The sequence below is a fragment of the Anguilla rostrata genome, chromosome 2, assembly GCF_018555375.3.
Source record: "Anguilla rostrata isolate EN2019 chromosome 2, ASM1855537v3, whole genome shotgun sequence".
Lineage (NCBI taxonomy): Eukaryota > Metazoa > Chordata > Actinopteri > Anguilliformes > Anguillidae > Anguilla > Anguilla rostrata.
This window is the reverse complement of record NC_057934.1, coordinates 49838501-49858699: the sequence shown is the minus strand read 5'-3', so window position 1 is coordinate 49858699 and position 20199 is coordinate 49838501. Positions and strand designations below refer to the sequence as shown.

Sequence of the window (20199 nt, the reverse complement as noted above, 5' to 3'; positions counted from 1 at the left end):
TTTCCCATTCTGATGCTTGGTGAACTTCAGCAGATTGTCTTGACCATGTCTACATGCCTAAATGCATTGAGTTGCTGCCAAGTGATTGGCTGATTAGATATTTGCATTAACGGGTGCAGTTTGCAGTTGAACAGGTGTACCTAATGAAGTGGCCGGTGAGTGTATACATATATATATATATATATATATATATATATGTATGTATGTGACCGGCACAACTTGTAATTCCCAAATTCCCATTGTAATCTTGAAAAAAGACCTCAGCTTTTGTAGAGTGCTCCGATTTTAAAAGTGTCACGATGTTTGTAAAGCAGATTTACAAAGACTGGGGTCCCCATTGGCACACTGTAATTAGCAGAACTTTCAAAGTGAAACTAATGACCTTCAAAACTCCATCAATAGCCGTGCCAAAATCTCAAAGACAAAGGCATGCAGAGCACTGTGGTCATTAAATGCTCAGTGGTCAATCAATTCTGAGGTGACCAACAACAAATGTATAAATTGGGCAATTCAATTACTGTAATAGCTTTAAATTAAGCTTTCTTTTCCTCAAACCACATAGGCAAAGAGTAGGATGAGCAAACAGAGAGAATATAGAGAGAAGCTTTGGGAAACATTGATCATGGATAGAGCAGAATAAACTGATGTTGTACACTTTTTATTTGTCTTCCTCAAAACAAATAATTGGTATCCCATGGCTGAATGCCTCTTAAAATATAGGAGGTAATGGTATAATTATCACAAGGATCTAATTAAGATTAGGTATGCAATAAAATAACATCTGGAGGGAAAGAAGCTATCCCACGATCTGAGGAAAACAGGGAAAACTATTTCATTATGGCCCTCGTTTTTTATGCAGTGTGCCAACCATAATCGCATTTTAGCTGAATCACAATGTATATTCATAAAAATGGACAAAGTTAATAAATACAAACAGTGAAATGTGCATTTTATTGTAGATGGGAACTGGACACTAATAATGTAAACATACAATTTTGCAGAAAATACTATTGTAGTCTGTTCTAAAGTTTAGAGCCAGGCTTTGAATGTACTGCAGATGCTTCTGGAGATCAAGAAATGTTTTTGAAAAGTTCTCCATTAGTGACCGTATTACCAAATCCATTCTGGTTAAATAGTTCCGGTTGTGACAGATACTTTTGAAGCAAATACCTTTGGAAAGAAAGGGTGATTTAATGCATAAAGGGCTACAGGAAATCATCCGTTATAAAATTCAGTTGCTCAAAATACAAATTTAAGCAACACAAATTATACACATCATTACTTGTGTTATTAGCTTTATTTCATTGATATTATTGCCCATTGCAGCCTGAACAAACCAAAACTTTCTCTAGTTCAACCTTCATGTTCCTTTTCAAATATGAGCTTTAAACAAGTTCATCAATGCCTTGCATCTAGAAAAACAACAACTTGCAGAAGCAAACCCTACTTGCTCGGTACATATATAATTACTTTTATTTTATAGGTTTTGATGTGACCAGTCTGAATTCATGCCTGGGTGCTTATTTGCCAGAGCGAAGTTGCAGGGCGGCTTCACAGACATAAAGTATTGATGGCACCATCTGTTACAATAAGAGGGCAGGGGGCTCTGCATGAAAACTGAACAAAGAAGCTTGCTGTCTGTGGAGAACTCGTCTGCAAATTACCCCTCCTGGCTACAGAACACAGCTCACAGCTTTCCATGGGACTTCACTCAACATTTCTTTTAAAGTTGATAAGCAAAGCCTTTTCACTCCATATCAGTTTAAATATGTTCAGCACCTGATACAGAATTTTCTTTTTTAAATGAGAAAAAAAAAACTGGCTCATTGCATCACATTAGCAAGTGTAATTTAGACATTTCCTATTTCAGGTTTTTTTTTTTTTTTCTTTTTTGAGAGATGGGCCCCTATCTCTGTTGGCAGGAGGCTCTATGATATTATGATCTTATCAACTGCCTATTATAAAAGCATGCAGCCTGACACTGTGGTAAATGAGATTCCTCCCCACCATAGGTATTCAGAAGAGAACAATGCACAGGCCAGGCCAGGTCAGCACAATGCTGAATTTCATGGACCATTACAGAGCCAACAATTAAAGTGGTGCAAAATGGAAAACAGAACCAAGAATTTCATTTAAGTTCATTCCAAGTCTTAAAATCCAGGCTTCCATCAGCAAAACATAATAAATAGTGCTGAAGAAATCTATATCCGGTTGAAATTTTTCCTCAAATTAAATCTACTTGCAGGGATTTATTCTTCTTTTATATCACTGGACTCCAGCACATCCATGCAGGCTATGACATTTACTGTAAATATACTCAGGTCGAATGGCCCGTTTCCTCCTCTGAAGTAGCCGTTTCTGCTCTTCCTGGGTCTCTGTTCAAAAACATACTTGGATACTTCCGTACCGTGGCTGCCATTTGTGTACTGTAGTTTGTATTTACAGTTACAGTAGCTACACTTCATATGATACAGCATGTGTCGCATACCGACGCACTGACCAAGTTTCCTCACACCGCGATAAGGGACCTGACAGCAAACATGCTTGGAATAAAGCAAACACATTAAAGTGATATCCAGAGGATTTTTCTAAAGACTGCAGATGTCCTAATAAGCACTGCTAATTCCATCATTCCCCTGTGACTGGCCTAATATAAACAGTCACCATGAGGACGGAGAGCTGCTGCCTCATACACACATAAGAAATATGTATGCACATGCACACACACGGCTTTTATGCTTTAGCAGGACAGTGTTTAGGAATGTGCACACATGCACGTACACACGCATGCAGGCACACACACACACGGACCCACAAACGCAGGCGCGCACGCACGCACACACACACACACGTATTCAGTCAGAAAAGCACTACTGCGGCAGCAGTCGATGTCTGCAGCCCATGCTAACTCTAGACTGCCTGGCAGGTTGCATGATTAAAGAAACTCTTCCACTAACTAGTGCTGGAAAGTTTGGCCCTTGTTCAGCAGAGGAATGTGGAGAGGCCTGAAGGGCAGCACATCAGTCAGAGTCGTGAGGTCTAGAAGCTGACACCGCAGCTTGTTACCGCCAGGGCCTCACCCACGACAGCCCCCTGCTGATACGACTGTACCACTCTCCCCAGAACAGGGAATTCCTCTTCATCACACTGAGGAAAATAAAAGCCTTAACCTTCATTTTATTTTCTATCATTCCCAGTACCTCACTTGTCCTTAGACTGAACAGCACAGCCACTCTTTTATTTCATGAAGGCTATAACGGCAACCTGGAAGCTAGGAAAATGTGTCATTCAATTTATTCTGACAATATTTCTCTGTAATCCTCCCACACTAGATGAAATACACGAAAATATGAAGTCACTGGCACGATCTTGTTCTCATCAAACCTGATGACTCCTACCAAGCTTAAACAGGAAGAAACTGAGTGCTGCCTTAGGTTGCAGGTTATCATATTCTTCATATTCAGTTTTATATTTAAGCAGACTCCAATGCTAATCTAATATATAAGTTTATATGTCAATAAGCCATGGGAGCTAACATTAATTGGCTGGCAAAGATCACAAACTAGTTATAAAATATGACTGGACACAGCCATGTCCTACATCATCAATTCACTTTAATATGCATAACATCCAGGAAGTGGTGCAATCATACACTGCTACCATGCATGAACCAAAATCCCAACATGTGGAGAGTGGTCAAAGGATCACCCTAAATGAAGAGCGATTACATTAGCCAGTTTCAACTGCGCTACAAAATATTCTTGCGATATGTACCCCACTAGGGGTACTGTAAAATAATTGAATATACCAGGGTTATATGCCTAAACTCATCATTAGATGTCAGTATATGCAATCACCCTGGTAAAGGAACTGTGTATACCCTCCACTACACCCCTGATGTTAGATAAATGCTTTATAACACTCCTTGGTAATATAAAATAATAATTTAATTATCTTGTTTTTTACTTCAAATAAACCTCTGGGTTTCTTGTCTCTCTAGCAATTCTGTTTTTCTCACCTAATGCCTCCAATCGATTTTTTTTTCCTCAAAATCCATAACTTGCCTTGGGATTGGACCTTTGGTATGGTTCAGTGGTCAAACTCTTAACTAGCAAGCGGTTTGTCACAATCATTTTGTTAAATATACTGTGGAGATAAAAGCAGTTAATTCCTTACAAGGCAATGCTGCTGCAGAATCTTCTAAATCACCCCAATGTAAACAGAAAATGTTTCCCTTTCCTCCCCATCTGAGCTGATGTGTGGTGAGTGTTCATGGAGTACTGTTGTCATTTGTTTGTGTAGATGAGTTTTCCATTGCAATAACGCACTGTACACAGCTGAATGTTTTGCTGTCTATAGCTTGCAAAACCACAGTTTTGGGGGCCTGTTTCAATTTAACACATTTGACATAAATATCCTAATATCACACAAAAGAAAATATCAGTGTAAGCAGAGAATTTAGTTGTCTCTAAGATGTCACGGTGTCCACCATGGTTGTCAATGGAAAGTGAATGAGAAATCCAAACAGGATGTGTTTTGAAAGCTGTTCTCAAATGGCAGCGAGAGTGTGTACCAACCTCATTCCGCAAACTGCTCCGTCAAAATGAGGTCAGCAGAGAGCGGCTTAAGGCCTTGAATTTCAAACACTCACTGAAACATATGCACGCGTGCTCCCTCCATTTTATGGACAGAAACAGCACAGAAACAAACCCATGCCCACATGTCCTTTTTTCCACACAAAACCCCCAACAAAGAAAAGACAACTCATAAAAAATCCAAAATAACACTGTTTAGCACTGAAGCCTTCTGTAGCTTCATGCCAGGTACCTAAACATTCTACCTAAACACTCATCTGGCTAGTTATTCAGACCACTGCCTAAAATCATCATTCCGTCCTATTACAGATTGTCTCATAATTGTGCAGACTACAATGTAGAGAAAAGGGAAATGACTCAAATACCTTATTTTGTTCTGCCATATGGCAGGAGGTAGATTCTGGACCCAAGGCCACCGCAAGTACATGGGTAATCATTGCGCTATTTTGATATGAAATGACTTTCCACACATTGCTATGAAGCAGTTTTGCGTCATCACATTATATCATAAGGCGCTACATATGTACGCCATATATAGACTGGGTTCCCACATTCCCCTTTCTTTGTTTCAGAGCACAGGCAGAAGATATTAACGGACTGGCAGCACGGCCTGCAAGAAGCAGCTCCTACATCTGCTCCCTGCCAATGACTCACCCCAAATGCGCACATCCCTCTCCAATTTCAATTACAATTGTACCCTTTTCATCGCCTCATTTCCAGCTCCAGTCTGGAATATAATAATGTGTGAACAAAAAAAAAAAAAAACACACCTCACTGAATTTCTACTTAAGTGGAACTAATTGATACTTAACAGCCAAACAATAGCAGGAAGAGAATTCTTCCTCTAGGTGATTCATAAGAGAGCCAAAAAAAGAAGAAACGCATCAAGGATTCTAAGAATTAAACCTGAACTTTCAAATACGCTCAGCGTGTTTGATTTAAAATAATCTGCGGTGGCTTTTAAGAGATACCACAAAAGAAACTTCAGGCATGACATGCAGTCTAGCAACCTATAATACAGCGAGGTTATCAAATGTCTTTCCAAACAATTAAACACTGAATTTAAGTGTTTCTCGGAGCTTGCTCGCATACTGCAGACAGTCAATATAACAAATGGGCATTTAAAAGCATATTTGCTCATTTTGTATTCAGTTAAAAGAGGCTCTTTTCATTCACAAACGGCTGACCCAGGGTGCCTGGCAGTAATGGCACGTAATCATGTGAAACAGGCATGCAGTAATGAACATATTCAGCCACATAATCCATCCCGGGATTACACTATCTCCTGCCATATTGAGCTCTCCAGGCCTGCCGAGCAGATAAATAATAATGCAGGAAAGAAGATAACCGTTCCGGGGGGGGGGACATTTTTAACATGGCAATCTGCACAGAGAGCACCAGCCTCCATTTTTCAGCAAACCACGGAACTTGCCCTGTATCCCCGGAGGTGATGCATGTGGTGGGCACAATGGGACTCATTTATGAAACGTGTACGATCGCTTTTGATCGTAAACTGTGTATAAGAACTTTTCCAAGAACATTTCGGCATTTCATCAGTTTTTTTATTATCTGTATTTGTCCATGGCTATTTTCCTTATGCAAATTACATGGACAGGATTGTGCATAAAATTTACAAACAGCCAGCATTCATCAACACATACACCAGGGATATGCAGAAAAACAAAGGTGTATTCACATGTATTGTGAATTTTGTATCGTTTCTTTGTAGGAACATTTTTAAGAACAAAAATAAGAATAATTTAAGGAAAGTTCTGTGAATGAGGCCCAATATTCCTGAAACTTTTTTTTTGCCTAACACTGCATTAACAAGGCATTTGATCCAAATCAAATAAATATATTAAGGGAGGTTCCGTCCTCTTGATGTGCTGCGAGGTACGTGGCATGCAGATAAGCTGCAATCAAGGGGGAAAAGTTCAGTCGGAGAAAAGCGCAGCAATCACAGAAAGTGTAAGCAGAGGTGAACTCTCACAAGTACAAATTAGCCATATCTCACTGCCGCCACAGACAGAAAAAGTGATGAATCTCCGCTCCTCGTGTGAAGTGCACAGGACTCCAGGTCCAGTTAATTAACAACCAAGGGGCTGCCATCTCCCGCCTCCGAGTCAAATCCCGGCCATTTATTACTGAGATTTTAATTATTGATAATGGCCCAATCAAACGGGTTTCAGCCCAGCCAACGTGCCATCGCTCTTTTTCTGACCAGCTGACCCCTCGTCACGCCACCAACCTCAGCGGAGGAAAGGTACAGAGCAATGGAGAGAGAGAGAGAAATGGAAGGAGGTAAAGGAGAAAAAAGCTGAAGGAAAGATGGAGGGAAATGAAGAGACAGAAATGATTTACACGGCTGAAGCAGTCCGGGGGAGAGTAGACAGTGGCACGTCTGTACTGTACTTCCCTAATCTCAGTTCAAGGAGAAACCACGGTAACCCTATGAGAAACTGGACTGGGAAACAGTGATTTGACTCCAGCACCTCTTCTGCACTGAAGTGGCTTCTGCAAGTTTACGCGGCGAGCAAATGCCACTGTGCAACAGCAGAAACATGCGTCTTCGCGTGAAATAAATTATTTGAAATGGACTGGAGATCAAAGGTAGCAATTAGATACAAAGCAACAAACATAAAAGGAGCCCTAACCGCTGCTCCTCAATTTCTAGAGATACACTCTCTCTGAAATACTTTGGAGCTGCATGTGCTCTTCGTTTCACCTGTATCTGGCTTTTCAGAACATATGGTGGAGTGAATGAGAACACACAGCTTAATGAGAGGAGGGTGGTGTTGATGGGAGTTGTTTGCAGTGTGGCTGTGGCATGCAGCACCGCCATGTAGCTGTCACAGGGTCCTTATATCCCTCAGTTACATTTGAAACTGTAACTACATCAATAGCTTTTCATTTCCAGAAAAGGATTATAAGCCCTACTGGAATGTGTCCATGGCAATAGCCGAGATTTTCTTTTTTTATTATTATTTTCAAATGTGTGGATACTTTTAATTGATCTGCTGCTCAAAGGTTTGGACATGCATCAAAGCTATACACAAAAGAGTACCCCTTTCATTTGTATAGTGGACAAAATAAACAAAACAATCTAAAACCATACCCAACATGTCTCCGACATTTTTCATACAGCTTTATAATACCTTTTTCTGTCTCAGAAAATATGAAAGTACTGTGAGCCAGGGAATCAGCTCGTCAATTCACCCAACCGCCAACCACCCGGCCTTAAGACGTGATCCAGTTAGGAAATTCACACCAGCATAAAACCATCATTTCATAGTGGCCTATAGGCCTAAATAATAGCCTATATGCCACAGAAAATAAAAAAAGACAGATCAGGCTAGTTTCAAAAAACAAAACAAAAAAATTATTGCAAAACGTTCCACAAATTTGCCTGAAATTTTTTGCCTAAATTTACGGTTTCATTAAACTATTGATTAAATCAGACCATAGCCTACAACAATTTTGGGAAACATGGACAAGTAGTTAACTAAACTAAAGATAGTTTTAAAAAGTAGGCCAAGTTAATGAGATTGAAGCTAGACTAAAAAAACATTAATTTGTTCATCTATGGGGCCATCCCAGACTTTGACTAATGCTTCTGTTTTTATGCTCAGACCCTCTTTATATAACATAAAAAATTATTCACAAGCTAATCATTAATTTAGTTACATGTTTTCTCAAGTTGAGTCAGGGGAGAAATGTTCAGGATGAGTCATCATGAACTTTCTTACAACCTAATATTAGCTAACCAGACATATTTGTGACACCTGCTCATTCATGATTTCATGAATTCAAAGCCACAAACACATAAATCAATCAGCTAAAACCTAAAATAGTCTGTTTCCTTTACCTAAACTGAACTGCAAATCACACTCCCCAAATGACAGTTTGTTCATTAAAATGCTAACAAAAGGTGCCTTGCTTTAGTAAATAACTTATAGCAGCCAAGTAACCTGCATCTCACAGATACACTGAAAGAATGATATAAGGTAGAGCTGTAATACTCCAGACTCCTCATCCATGACATGGTTTTGTCTCAGAATGATTCACTATTGCTGAAGAAAGAATCTGACAGGAAATCACCACAATATTTGCACGCACACATTTTACCGGACCTCATTTTCACATTCAGTAGCCAGAGAGCACAACATCCACATGCAAACTTGAGATGGTCAAGATGCCTAAATTTAATTTTTTTTAATTTAAATTAACTCTAAAAAGCTGATCTTGTCCGCACTTTAACCTGAGGGGAAATTTAGCTTTGTCCAGACTACCATGCTACTTAAAAAAATAACTGACTACTTGAAAGCTAATTGTTTTTCAAAGTAATTAAGCTACCGAACGCTACTGGGAAATGTAGTTCAGCTAATAGTAGTTCCGCTACTCCCCAACACTGCCTACTAATGCACGTCAGACAACAAAGCTTTAAAGATTTAATAAGATATTTTAATTTGATCTAAAGAAAAAAAAAGTAATTTATTGCACTAATTTCTTTCACCCACTCGCCACGGATCTGCAATTAATCATAACGCCATTTTTTGTGACCCCACCCACCTGATCCATTTTCAGTCAACCCCCACATCACTAATATGGGGTGAAAACCCGGGTTTCCGTTCAGTGCAATCACTGATGATAATGCTAACACTGGAACTATCCTTCAGCATTTCTCAGCACATTGCAGAGCAGCAGCTGCACAGGAAGAGCAGTGCTCCAGCACGGCGGCCGCACGGCTCAACTGGGGGCTGCTGGGAGAAGAAGAGGCAGCAGGCTGCACAATGCCGGCAGTTCTGAATGACGCGCACGTTCGTCTGCTCTCTCAAACCGAAGGGAGGATGCTGCAGAGATGAGACCAGGCTTTCCAAAGGCGAGAATAATGGAGTGAATAAGTGCACACGCATTTTTTAAACATTAATCCATGGAGGCCATGGAGTAAAACTTGTCCCCTCATCTTGTAGCAGGTGCAAAATTTAGAACAGATCATTATTTTGAGAAATAAATAATTAAAATATTTTATCTGTCTAACTGAGACATGGGGCAAACATGAAACTAAAATTTCTTAGCTCATTTTGTTTTCATATGAAATACACAATATTCCCAAATTCTCCTGATTACATAATCCAGCTGTAGATTTTACATGTTACAGACTGCAGAGGGAGGCATATAGTCATAGCAAGGTGTGAGGGTCTACTTTCACTGACTGAGGAGTTATTCTTGGTGTGAAAAAAAATGCTGATTGAAACTGATCTGAAAGGAGAACAGAATTTTGTGCTCAGTGAACCAATATTAACCAGTATTAAACAAACAGGTAAAAGGGAGCGGAATACTCAGGCACATCACTCTGAAAGCACAGGGGCTACACTTCAACCGGTTGTCAAATACAATACCAACTGAGGAGCAGGGACCCCTTCACCGGTGGCAATATGCACACGCAGCCTCAATCACATTAAGACAACACCCATTTCTGCACCCATGACCCTTTAAAATCCATTAATACTCATGCATATCCTATTCATTTAGGAGGCTTGAGTTAAATAAGATTGACACCTTTAGACATACACTGTATACGAGGCTCTGTTTTGTGAATGCAAAGGCAGTCGGCAAACGCTCAGGCAGGCACCAGCACAGATTAAAAACAGGCCCGCTCAAATCAGCTCAGATTTTCAAGGGCATTAACACACCACTGACAGCCCGTGACTGACAGTTCTGAAGTTATCTTGAAGCTGCGCATGACAACATCTGAAAGGGTGAATGCTCCCATGTCTCCAATGCATCACAACTGTGATGCGTTCTGCTTATGGTCACCGGTGAAATTCTGCAAAAAGGTAAGAGCTAGGAAAAATGGAGATATGGAACATTTTGCAAGGGGATCCAGCCGTACAATGACAGATTTAACCCTTTTTTTTTACGGTTCACATAAATGTCATTACTGAACCATTTGATATTTTCATCTGGATACCTAAAGATAAGAGAAATGGCCAAGGCAAGTTTCATTAGTGACATGCCTCAAAAACCAGTCTTTCAGGGAGATGCAGCTTGCTCTTGGAGGCCATCGTGTCATCTTTGGTTTACATACATCCAGCATTTATTCCACAGGAAAGCTAAAAGAGCATGTTTACAGGTTTTAAAATTTTCAGACAATTTGAATCTGTTAAAATGACACCTTGCATTTGCACCAATCCACATCCCCAAAATCACCTTACCTAGCCACGTTCCACCCACCTCCGGCAAGAGCTAAATAAACAATTACAATAACGACCTTATTGCAAACATCCGTAACATCTGCATTTGCATCCACACAATCAGGCTTCTAGCCATTTTAGCTGGAATAAAAATAAGAGCCTAGAGTTTTGAGGAACTGTGTCAATGTTCTAAAGTCCTCGCTGTCAAGAAACAGAGACCAAAGCTCATACCAGGCCTTCGTGGCTGTGTTTAATGAGCACATTTAATGATATTAGCACACTGAACTGACCATGCTCTGAACATAAACACAGAAAGACTGGAGTAGCAGACTTTATATTCCACATTACATGGAACACAGAAAAAAAATGGACAGAAAGGTTCTTATACAAGGGTCTGTTAACACTAGGAAAGCTTAAATAACACAGAATGGAAGGTAAAGAATAAAAGGTTTTCAAATGCCACACTGTCATATAATCAGAAAAATCACAGGCCAAAAACGGCTGTTAAAGTGACCCAAATGGAGAGTTAAGGTGCAGAGTCTGCCCTTTATGCAAAGCTCTCCCTGCTCTGTCTCCTCCCCTGCTCGAGCAGCAGCCAAAGACTCATCACTCGAGCAAGTTATAAGAAGAGTTTCACTTGCACTGACAGACGCTCTGACAATGCCTGGCTCCTGCTGATTTCATACTGCATGTCATATGCATAAATTCAAAAAGACAAAACGGAAAGCAGAATAATTCAAACCATTCTTACTGAGAAGAGGAAGGAAATTACTTTGTCAGGCCTCAAACCAAAATGCCTCCTGTGCGAGATGAAGAATAGTCAGGCTTTTATGAGTTTGGTGATGGTTGGCAGCAGCTTCTAACCAGGTCAGGAGACGTGACTGAGTCTGAATTTGGAAAGACGTTCTCAAGAGACAGTGACACAGCCCAACACCCGACATGCCAAAGAAATATAACTACGTCAAATACAATTATTAAAAAGTAACATTTTTCCAAAGATATGAAAAAAGAACATCGCTAGTTCTCATTGCTATGGGTTCTGTCTGATTTCTGTCTTTCAGGCCATGGCATTGTTCTGGATTTTTCTGGGATTTTTCCATGCATCATATCATAAAGACTGAGCTGTGAATGTTGGAACATGTCTGAATTCTGAGCTTTTCATTTATTCACACTGTCATTAAAACAATTATCCTTTCCAAATGTGATTAGGCCAATTGGGTTTCTGAAGGGAAAATGTGATGGGTCTCTCAGAAACTTTTAAAACCAGGCAGAGACAGATTTGTCAAAAGAGATATTTTAGGTTTTCCACAAGGTGTAACATTAGAAGTAAATCAATTTGGTCCAAGAATCATCATTTTCAGAAAGAACCATTTGCCATAATTGACAGTTGCCATCTTTCATATTACATTACATTAATTTAATGTTCTTATCTAGCATCTTACCTGTACTCAATATTCAAGGAAAACGCAGCAAAACCAAGCAGGCCAGTGTGGTTCTACATTAAAATATAATTAAATCGATCAAAAATGCAATCATTAAATCTAATTAAGCTGCCCAAACTAATTTCAGTTTTCAATATAAGGTATGGACTTTATCTTAAGCTGTGACAGTACATTTGCTAACAGGAAACTGATTACACACATTTAATTTATCTTAATTTTATCTTAGTTTTATTTTTATTTTATCTTAGTTTTAATTACAGCTCACATATTTCAGACTGAAACTAACTTTTTCTTTTTGAGAACAAAAATAAGGAACAATCAGCCTATCATTTTTCAATGTAATCTTACATTAGTATACAAGCTTAAACCCTTAACGCCAAATGGGCAAGAAATTAGATGCCAGCATATAAAAATAACAGTCTATTATCATTGCTTTTATCGGTCATTGACATAAGGTGCAGCACTATAACCCATATAACATTGTAAAGCTTAGAACCATCACACTTTGAGTCAATGAATGGTTTGATGAGCAAGAAAATAATGTGAATCACATGCTACGGCCTTCGTAGTAACCAGATCTCAACCCAGTTAAACACCTATGGAAGATTTTTGGACCGACGTGTTAAACATCGCTCTCCACTACCATCATCAAAACGGCAAATGAGGGAATATCTTTTGGGAGAATGGTGTTCCATCCCTCCAGTAGAGTTCCAGAGACTTATAATCGATGCCGAGGCGCACTAAAGCTGTTCTGTTGGCTCGTGGTGGCCCAACACCTTACCACACCTTACCCTTTATGTTGGTTTTTGCTTTAATTTGTCACCTGTGTGTGTTTATATATACTGCAAAAGTGATAAAATAAAGCACACTAACATTGCTAATTGTTCTTACTTTGTGGCTGTCACCTTGTTGTGGTAAGGAGGCTTGGGTACCTCTATGGCCCTGTGAGCTATGAGGGAAGAAACTCCTGGCAGGTTTTTACCATACAGAACAGGTCTAAGAAGAGAGGTCAGACTAAACACAGCCCAATCAACTGAGTTACTGTAGTGAGCACTCCCTTCTCACGTGTATGTATGTGTGTGTGTGTGTGTCCACGGTTTACATATGCAAATGACTGAGCTACTTACAGCTGGTTCTCTCTCCCTCTCCTTCCCCTGACAGTTCAGCACAAGTAGATCAGAGGGCACAGCAAGGGAAAACCAAGTGGGTTGACTGTTAGTGTTAGTGTGTGTGATAATCAACTATTATGAATAGGTTTTGTGCGCAGACGCTCGCCAAAAGGAAACCTTTTGAATGAAATGCAGGGCTTAGCCAAAAAGACAGAATGTGGTTTTCAAGGTTCCACCCTTAGAATTTGTTTTTGGAAGTGGAAGATGCCTGGTAAGAAGAAGATATTCACAATGTTCCAATCTAGAGAGGTTTGGAGCCATTTGGTAATGTTTTGGGGACACTTGGGCCTACCTTTGGTAAAACACATGACAAATTTTTCTGCTTTGCTCAATGAACTCCAAACTTCAGACACCAAAAACAGGTCATGCCAGCTGTTGAGGAAACTTAATCATTGGCATTTCATTTCTAGCAGCAGGGCCAGACACAGAGATGACCATGAGTCCCGAAGTAGTGCTTCCACGTGTACTGTACTCTTGTGCCACGTAAACATCGGACCACAGGAACTGCAATGAGGTGTTTAATAAACACATTCAAATCCTGCAAGAATTCTGAAGAATGGCGGGCACGCAATGGAGGATATAATAAAGGATATCACACAAAAACCAGGCTGTTTAGACGCACTCTGCAATGTTATCACAAAACCAATTGGGGAAAAAATAAAATCACATTCCCATGATATCATGAAACGTCAATATCCCACGCAATATCAATATCAGACCAGCTAAAAACAGAAACAGGAAATACACTAAGTGGTGGTGATGCAAGAACGTATGGGTGGTGTGGGAGACAGACTAGTTTCCTCTACTGTGTCAAATTTCAACTTTTTATCCGCTAAATTCGAGCTGATTTCGCGGCTGCACAGCGAGAGAGGGAGCACCACGGCACGTGGACTTCCTCTGATGAGTGATGCAGATTAGATAGAGTCAATCTGGCACATGATACCTTCCCGAGGCACCTGTCAGGGCTGACTGAAGTCACATTGTGATATCTTATAAATTGGATCCTATCTACACGATATCCCTCAACTGCAGTGCCCTAACACAGGCATCTGCTTCTCTAATTACTCCCCGCCCCCCAAAAAGGGGGTGTGGTGGGCTAGGGAGCAGTGACTTTGTCCCAGTGGGAACATTAACAAGATTAAAATAATTATAACCATGCATGTTTGATTCTCCGGCAGTCAGTGCACTCTCTTTCCACTCAAAATGGAGCCATCATTGAGCGGCCAATCAGTGCATTCGCTCAGCCTCTACATCACCAGTGAACTTACACAGTTACGACATCCATTAAAAAGGTTTTCTGCCTCCGTGGGTAGACGTGGTCCCTCCTGTTCCCCTGCTGGTTTGGGTTACGTGCTAGCTGAGTGAGTGTAGCGCTGAATTACTAAGCAAGCGGCAGGCCGGGAGAAGGGTGCGTAGGGTGGGGGGGTGGTGTTCTTGTGAGGAGCCCAGGGGGCCTGCACTCGTGGGCCAGATCACGGATGGAAGCACCTGCTGAGGTGCGGGATGTTATTTATGTACCGTCTGAAAAACACGGGCAGCCCGAGGCGACAGGTGCAGGCCCCAGAACTCACGCTGCCGTCCTTTAAGGAGAGAAGATTCCAAAGGCCCGTCAAAGCCAACTCTGCCGGCCCTGGCCCCGCTTGCTCCTCCCCCTCGAGGCTAAAGTGAGCCAATCTCAGGTAATTGAAAACAACAGCAACGGGGGAGATATTAAAACGCTGTTTAACAAGCAGGTGTTGATTAAAATGTTCATTAACACTGCGCAGCGCAGGTGATTGGATCCGTCGCCCCCACATCGCAGACCACCTGGCCCCACCTGCGCGAAGCTCGGCCGTCCCTCACACCTCTCCTCCCGCGCAAACGCGCGACTTCTGCGTAATAAAAACTCAGCCCTCCACCGGCTGGGGGCTGGTATTAGCGAAAACAAACACAACAAGCCCAATTCACCAAGCTTGGAAGAACCGGCAGCGAGTCTTCCCAAAGCGTTCGGAAGCTGTGTGTGCACAGCCACGTCGGTCGGATGGAGGCGGCAGTGTGGGGGGGGGTGGGGGGGACGAGGGACTCGTGATTATGTGTAATGAATTTGTAACATGAATTTATTCATGCCTTTCATGTGGCCTGATGAAAAATATTCTTAATTCTCTCATTAAACACAGCTGCCAAAGGAGAGGCAACGCTATTTTTTACGTCCGTTCACTTTGAACTGGCACCGCAATCTATTTCGTCAACTCTGATGAATTGTGGCTGCCACTTTATTAAAAATGGACAGATTTAACCTTGTGAAATGAGGTGCATCCTCATACATCTGTCCGAGGTCATACACTGTAGAAATCTCTTTGGTAAAATTCAAAGGTGGAGATCATGATTTCACAAGCGGCACAAAATGGTGCAGGAGGACTAGTCCTTGTTTTTCTAGCAAAAAGTGTGTAATCATGGATTTACTTTTAAGATCTAGCTGAAATAACTTTTTTTTGGACTGCGGGGAAACTACAACTAACACCAGGAGGTGGTCTGAGGTCCCACGCTCCATGTTCTGCATCAAAGGTCACAGGGTCAAAGGGGAGATCATATTTTTTCCTCCAGTCAGAATCAAGCAGTTGTTTTATTTAATTGTTATTCTATTCCATGGATTTAAAACTGTAGCCAAGTTACATGATTTAACATTGCTGATCTGTTTACTGGAAAAGTTAAATAACCTATTGTTATGCAACAGTCATCAAAAAGAAAAAGAATCTTAAAGGTCACACCCTGGAAGTGCACAACTAACGGCCACATCCAGAAACAAAACAGCAGGGCTTCAGCAAAATGCAGCCATTTTGACTTTGCTACTCCGCACCCAAGGCCATAGCGACACATGCTGCAGGTTCATTAGTGGCCACTGAAACATAGCATAGCCAACATAGCTTAGATGTACTATTTAAATAATAAACAGGATTGCATTTTGCACTGCAGAATTGTAATTGTTGTACTTTAGTAGTCGACATGTGTCAGGCTAACTGAACTAGCCTTTACCGTATATAACAACTTTTGATACAGCCTGGTTAGCTTACAGTCTTTCAAAACTAGTGCATTTTGACTTCATTTCCACATATCTGCTGTATTTAAAGCCATAGCTACCGTTAAACCACCCAGTTTCAATAAATAGGGCATCCCCTTGAATTAAGCGGTTTCACTTATCAAGCAGCGGGTAGTGAGCAATGCAGAAATGTTTGATAAGATATTGTCCTTTAAGAAATCAAATACCTTCTAGTCAGTTCTGAATTATGCTTATTAAGCTTATTAAACATTTTGTCTTATTTCGGAAGTCGCCCAGTTACACCGCAGGTCTGACTTACTAATAAAGCAAATTTGAACTTGATCAGAGTCCACTCTCCAAAAACATCCAAAGGGCTCCAGCCCCAGTGAAATCTATCATCTCATCCAATCAAGGGCTGTGCTCTTCTGATTCTCAAAACACTCAAGCCTCTTGCCTCTAACAGAAACCTCATCTCCTGCATATTACAGAGGTGATAAAGGGATTAACTTACCCACACACAAAAAAAAGAAAAATAATCTGAAAACAAAGCACACCCACAATGAATATCACCAGGGTATACTGACAATTTAGATGCTCTGTTCTATCAAAATACAGGTCTTGGAAATAATTGGACAGAACAGAGTCTGACAGAAACAAAGTACAAAAGCAAGTACTTGTTATCAAATCTCTGAACTTCACAGAGCTGACTCATTGTGATTTTGTTCAGCGGCACATTTTCACACAGAAGCAAGGTGACACACATCAGAGCACTGATATAAAATAGAAAAGTAAGAGAAAAATATTTACTAAGTCAGGGACCTGTTCATACAATGGAATAACCCATCCCACAGTACTCTTAATAATATTAACACGGAACAGCCAAGAAATAGTAGTATCCTGACTGACTGTTTTACTACTTTAAATTGATTCACACACAGGGGTGATCATTGGCCATACAATCTTTCTGCAAATCTTCAATAAAAATCAGGAGACGAGAGAACCCAAATGATCTGCTTATCTCACATCTTCACACAGTACAGAAACACTAGCTCTTTGGAAAGTGACTGATCAAGTCAACAACTTTGTCATCCAACCCAGTCATCCATGTTCCATTTTCCACACTTTCTGAAAACCCAAAAAAGTGAACTTTGATACCATGATCCACAGCTAATGTCTGGTGTCAAATCTGCAGTCTGCCATTTCACACAGCACAAGCAGTCATTCACACAGTCATGATTCATCTTAGTGTAAGTGACCTCATAGCGTAACATGAGCAATTTAATCATTAATCAACATCAATCTTTTCATCTCTCAGGAGTCCTTAAACACTTATATGGACAGTTATAAACAGAACACTGCAAATTGCACCAGCACCATTAATTCACTAACAAATGCTGCCACGCAAATACCCCACCCTTCACACTCATTGTTATTCCTGTATCTCTAGTTTCTTCCTCAACTTCGTCAGCATTTTCCTTGGCATCACACAGCCAGCAGCATCATCATCTGGCAGGCAGAGCCTGCTGCTGACCTCTCCCTGACCCCAGGGCTAGCGCTGCCAGGGCTAGCGCCCCGTCCGACTTATTCCTGAGCCCAGGCCTCCAGACATCCATTTTCTGCTCAGCAAAGATACAGCCTTAAAGGAACAAGACGATAATTTGCGCGGGTCTACTTTATCATAGACGAATGGGAGGTGGTCCAGTTCGTCAGGTTCAGGGTTAACACATTCCCCAGGAAATGACTTAGCTTATTCTTAATTGGTGGCGAGTGAGAAATTACCGCTACTTGGGGGCCGCTTTGGCCGTTAAAACGATCTCCGGAACGGCAGGGCACTCGGTCACGCTCGGTCAGCCTCTTGGCTGCTATTATTACCGCTTGTTTGTTTTACTTTCTCAGTGCAGTCTAAAGGGCATCTTCCCATAACTCACAGCACTCCACCGGGGGGAGATGCAGAGTCTCTAATGGCTCACCTGCCTGTTCCTGCATTGGCCCAGAAACGGGAAACCTAACAGAGCCATTAGCAGCCCGAGAAAGAAAGAACACATGACAAAGGAACGACGCTAGATAAAAAGAATCTGAAAACAGTTTGACTTCTTAAGCTGTTCTCAATGTGTCAGAGTTTTTTTTTTTCTAACCAAAGACAAGCCTCAATTGCGTCTGTAGCGGAACGGGATTAGCGAAGTCTGAAAAGGCTTTCAGCGATCTGTAAACATTTTGATGACAGTTTCAGAAATCAGAACTTGATGTGTGAGAGCAGATCAATTTCCTGCGGGTCTGCCATCCTTTTCTCGCGCAAGTCAACATTAAAGTCGAGTACTCCGGTACACAGCCAGCCAATCACAGACAAGCATTTTTTTCTGCTCGGATTTCAGAGCCGCTACATTCCTCTGCAGTTTAAGCCGAATAAAACAGAACAAGCACCACATTGGTAAATTAAGCACTTTGGCTTTAAACACCGCGGTTCTCCAGACTTCCAGCAAGTTCCGGTGTTGAGGGCAATTCATAATGTTGCGGTGTAAACAGGCTTTATTAGCGATCCACCTGGGACTTATTTCTCATAAGCTATCAGCGGCGGAGCTGATAAAGATCTTGATGACACAACTGCCGCAGCAGCAGAAACACCACGAAACGCTGCGGCGGTGCCTGCTTATCTAGTCTACCGAAGGGACCCGGGCCCGGCGTGACTGTCCCATGCTATCTGATGTATTCCGCAAACACGAGAGGTGGTTTGTGCTTACATAAGTGCGCAGGTGAACAAACAATGGCGCACTGCAGATGTGTTTGGCATCTGCCAGCTGACAGGCACTGATATTCACACTCGTATACATACCCCACCAGCCTACAGGCTCCAACACGCCCGTCTGTTTACACTGGCACAGGCACCCAGGATTCTACCCCAACGGCAAAGACGATCAGTAACACGCACTTACAATCACCAACACAGAATTGCCTACCCTTGCCACCGCAAAGTGGATAATTTCCTTTCATTCCAAATTTCATTGGAATTTAAAATTCGCACCCTCGTTTTTCCACAGGCTCATTTACACACTTCTGCATGACATGCAGGATTATCACACTTAATGAGATCATTTCTAGCTAAATTACTGTGAAATGCTTTCACTTGTTCAGTCTGCCGATAAACAGGAAAACACTGATTAAATTTGAAAAAGCTCACTGTACAAACACGATCAGAAAACACATCATGGCTTTGAAAATGCATACCTCACCCTTCCAATAAGTTTTACATATCTGTGTACATGTCTCACACACTGCATTTGTTAAGGTTCTGCACTACTGGATTCCCACAGAGACCGCTGGCTACACTGTGCCTCGTTTCTTCCGGAACCTTCCCCAGCACCCTTCTGTGAGCCCCGGGTTCAGAATGGCGGAGACTGGAACTCGGCACTCACAGCAAAGGAAGATGAAGCATTGCTGTCCACGCAGCCGGGAGGCTGGTCTTATAACTGCATTACAGCATCAGTACAGCCAGGGCAGGAGGAGTACACAAGCAGTCCACCGCAATTTTTAAACATAATTCAATATGTTCTTTTTTCCACAGAAATCTGCCTCATTACTTCAGTTTGGCTTTGATTAAGTAACCTTATCCGAATACCCTCTATGTTCCATATTTTCTTCCTTGTTGAAAAAGGGGGTCTTTCTTCTCCTAATGTACGAACCAACGGCATACAAAAATTGCTTGCAATACACAAGCATGCACCAAAGCCAATCAGAAAACATGACTTCCCTATGCCTGCCATGCAGCAGCCCACACGCTGAGCACAG

The 20199-nt window shown here is 41.4% G+C and overlaps 1 protein-coding gene across 2 annotated transcripts in view; it reads right to left on the bottom strand.

Moving 5' to 3' along the window:
* Positions 1 to 20199, bottom strand: part of snx29 (sorting nexin 29) — a 135855-nt gene that overhangs the window by 81677 nt on the left and 33979 nt on the right. The window lies entirely within an intron of this gene.